The following is a 3,593-nucleotide window of genomic DNA, read 5'->3' as shown; positions in this document are numbered from 1 at the left end:
GAAAGAGAGCAGGTTTAGATTAGATATTAGGTGTGAGGGTGGTGAGGCACAGGAACAGGCTGCCCAGGAAAATTGTGGATGCCCCACCCCTGGAAGTGCTCAAGGCCAAGTTGATGGGGCTCTGAGCAACCTGGTCTACTGGAAGATGTCCCTTCTCATAGCAGGGGTGTTGGATCTAGACTATCTTTAAGGTCCCTTCCAACCCAAACCATTCTATTATTCTATGAATTTAGATAAAATCAGCAAGTTTTCTGTTGGTTTTTTAGAGCAATTATAGAACAAACCACTGTTTACAGTGTTTCTTCTTTTAGCAATGAAAATGTGTTACATATCACAATGGAAAAGATTGCTTTGAACACAGAATATACTGTTTCTTTTTTCCCCTTTACTGTATATATGACTTCCACATACTAGCTAAATTTGCAGTCAGTCAACAACAAGAAGTAAACAGCAAGTTTGCATTTTAAAAAGGGAGGTGCAAGGAACACTAAACTCTAAATTTACTTCAAAACAGAGCTTCAAAATAAGTCTTGTATAAGCTAAAAGACATGGGCAGCTTCTGCCTGGCTTTTAACTTACTACAATCAAACTACCCTGAGCAGGTTTTCCTCTACATTTCCTTTAAACGTGACTGCAAACCTAACTTGGCAAATCAGAGAAGTTCCAACTATCATTAAACATCATCATTAGCAAACACCATTATCAGCACAGGCTTCCACTTGGTAATTCTAATTCCACACATGTGTCAAAGGGACAGTAGTTCCAGAGCAAAAAAATAGAGAAAATGTTTCTTTTATAACATACAAGATGTCCTTATACTTTCTTGTAAGCTGGCATCATAAGACAGCAGCTGAAGAGTGAAATGCTGGCAACACGCACACTTTTCAAAACACCATGTCCACATCTACCTCACAGGTAGTAAGAGCTTTCAATGGAAATGCTCCTACTTCTTCTTACAGTGTTTCCCAGAGAGTTCAGGAATTTAATCTGCAATTACTTCAGTCCAGGGAGATCATTACCTGACAAAAGCTAAAAAGGCCAAAAACCTACATTAAACAGCCACACGTAAAAAAAGAAATCCAAGCTATTAAAGCAAGTGTAGAATAGTCCTTGATGAGAAAACTTACCTGTATCTCAAATACAAAGCTTTGAGATGACATCCTCTAAATCACGTAAGTAGACAGGAGATGTAAGAGCAGGACAGCTGCAGTGACCAAAAGCTGTACTTTACAGTCTCTTAGTAGCAGAAATCTTTCATAGTGCCGTAATTAATTTCTGTCATTCTAGGCATTAGTATTAGGCTAGGATAATTACAAACTCTAAGTCGACTTCATTACGACATTTACAAGTGCTAAGTCTTGATTTTCTATGGTGACAGCAGAGTAATAAGATCAAGCTGGCCAGATCAGCCCACAGAGAGAAATCAAAATAGATTTTCCTCAAAAAGTGGTTTATGAAATGTTGTATTTCCAAGCTTTCCATCACAGCACACCTATGCATCTCCAGAAAATCGGCTGACCCTCTTCTAACGCATCCTACGTGTTCTCGCCAAGTACCTTTGGTTCTGCACAGGTTCTGTACTCTCTTAAAGATCCTCAAATTACCAACTTAAAAATAAATAGAAAGGCTACTGATTTCTGTTTCTATTCACTTTTGTTACCAAACAAAGAATTTTATGAATTGCAGAGAACCTTTATGAGGTACATGAGATGACTATGGCAATTGAGACTCTCACCTGACTTGCCACTAAAAGAACAAACACAAGTATCCTACACAACAATAATCAATAATTAGTTTTAAAAAGCACATTACAGAGTACCAAAAAGACTCAACATATTTAGCACATACCTAATTTATGCTGTATAAAGGAAATCAATCTACATTGGAAGATACATACATGGGATGCTCCTTAAACATGAAGGCTCACTCTTTTTTTTTTTTTTTAACTCAGAGCTTTTCATCCACAAACTTCACTTTTCGGTGAAATGAAGACAATTACACAGCATTATTTTGCAAAATACCAAAGAAAATATATTCAGAAAGTTCCAGAGCATACACAGGTAATAAACCAGAATTTCTTTAACTGGTTTCTCAGAGGCATGCATTTCATACAGAAAGCAGCAAAAGGGCTAAATTGATTTGACAGAAAGCCTGCACAGACTAACAGTTTTGCAACAATAAAAAATAAAAAAGAAAAATGCGAACATGGGAAGTAACAAAAGAACACCTAAGTACTTCATAACTCATAATAATCAAACCTCCTGTGAGCCTCATTAACTTAGGGACATGCTAGACTTTCCACACAGGATACTAAAGTAACAACCAACACTTTCAGACTAAAAGTGACCAACTTAAAAGGCCAAATGTGGCAACACCACAACTCACTAGAACTCAGTGGTTTAGAGAACTATCAGAAGTTTTCAACATCAAATTCATATATATGTATATACGTGTATGTGCGCATATATGTATGCATGCCCTCACACCTTGAAACAATTCAAAGCACCAGCATTTTACATTTTACCCGTGAGTACCAATTCCTTCCCCATTTCTGACGACTTCAAATCCCAGACACACAAGCACTGGATCCACATACCTGCAGGGCTGAGGTCGCACACCCAAGGGACCCGTCCCCCCCTGTTCTCTCCAGCTTACTGGAAACGCCACCTACACCCCTCCCCTCAGACAACCTTTCCCCCCGAGCCATAGGGTTTCTGGAGCCTTGCCCAGACCCTCCCCCCCCACCCACCAACAACAAGCAACTCCGCCCGAGGGTAGGGAGGTGTGGGGTGGGGGGTATCGGGGTTTCCTTTTCTCCCGGTGCGGGACAGGGACAGGCGCTCCCCCGGCCCTCGGGGCGCCCCTGACGCCTGAACCCCACAGAACCCCACAGAACCCCGACCCCGCCTGTGAGCGGCCCCCGCCCGCCCCGAAAGTTCGACCGCAGCCCCCTTCAGCCCCCGGCCCGCTCCCCCGCAGCCTCCCACGCCCTCAGGGCGGAGAAGACCCTCGCCCCACACACACCCCTCACCCCGGCCCTGCCATACCCCGCGGCCCCCGCCGCAAATACCCCGCGGAGGGCGGGGGAACGGCGGGCCCGCCCCGCCCCCGAGCCCCTCGGCTGCCCTCCGGCCCCTCGGCGGGGCAAGGCCGGGACCCCCGCGCTCCCCCCCCGGCCCTGCACTGACCTGAGGGGCGGGGGGCGCGGCCGCCGCTCGGGGCTACAGCGGGGGCTGCCCCCGCCGCCGCCGACCCTCCGCTCCCCGGCCCGTCCTTCCCCGGCCGCCACCGCAGAGCAGAGAGCACAGGAGTCGGAAGCGCGAGGCGCAGGGGGGAACGGCGGTCCCTCTTCCCCTTCCCAGGAAAATTAAAAGGGGGGAAGGAAGGAGAAAAAAAAAAAAAAGGAAAAAAAAAAAGGGGGGGGGGGAATTAAAGGGCTCGGCCCGGAGTTTAAAACAAAGAGGCGGAAATAGCCGAGCGCGGCCCGAGCGGAGCCGAGCGGGGGCGCCGCGCGCTCGCGGCGCATGCGCGAGGGGCGCTCAGCCGGGAGCGGCGCCGGCCGCCCCCTCCTCCCTCCCCCCGGGGAGAGGGGC

At 47.1% G+C, this 3,593-nt stretch overlaps 1 protein-coding gene across 2 annotated transcripts in view; it reads right to left on the bottom strand.

Moving 5' to 3' along the window:
* Positions 1-3,504, bottom strand: part of PCGF3 (polycomb group ring finger 3) — a 51,578-nt gene extending 48,074 nt beyond the window's left edge. For both annotated transcript variants that reach the window (XM_027902888.1, XM_027902969.1), the window contains exon 1: positions 3,189-3,504. The gene's annotated coding sequence lies outside the window, so the exon portion shown is untranslated. The remainder of the gene's footprint in view (positions 1-3,188) is intronic.
* Positions 3,505-3,593: the final 89 nt, after the last annotated feature.

This window comes from Empidonax traillii, unplaced genomic scaffold (genome assembly GCF_003031625.1).
Source record: "Empidonax traillii isolate 1590-97213 ecotype Southwest subspecies unplaced genomic scaffold, ASM303162v1 scaffold2:size4533513, whole genome shotgun sequence".
Classification (NCBI taxonomy): domain Eukaryota; kingdom Metazoa; phylum Chordata; class Aves; order Passeriformes; family Tyrannidae; genus Empidonax; species Empidonax traillii.
The sequence above is the reverse complement of the archived record's forward strand: the minus strand, read 5'-3'. Positions and strand labels throughout refer to the sequence as shown.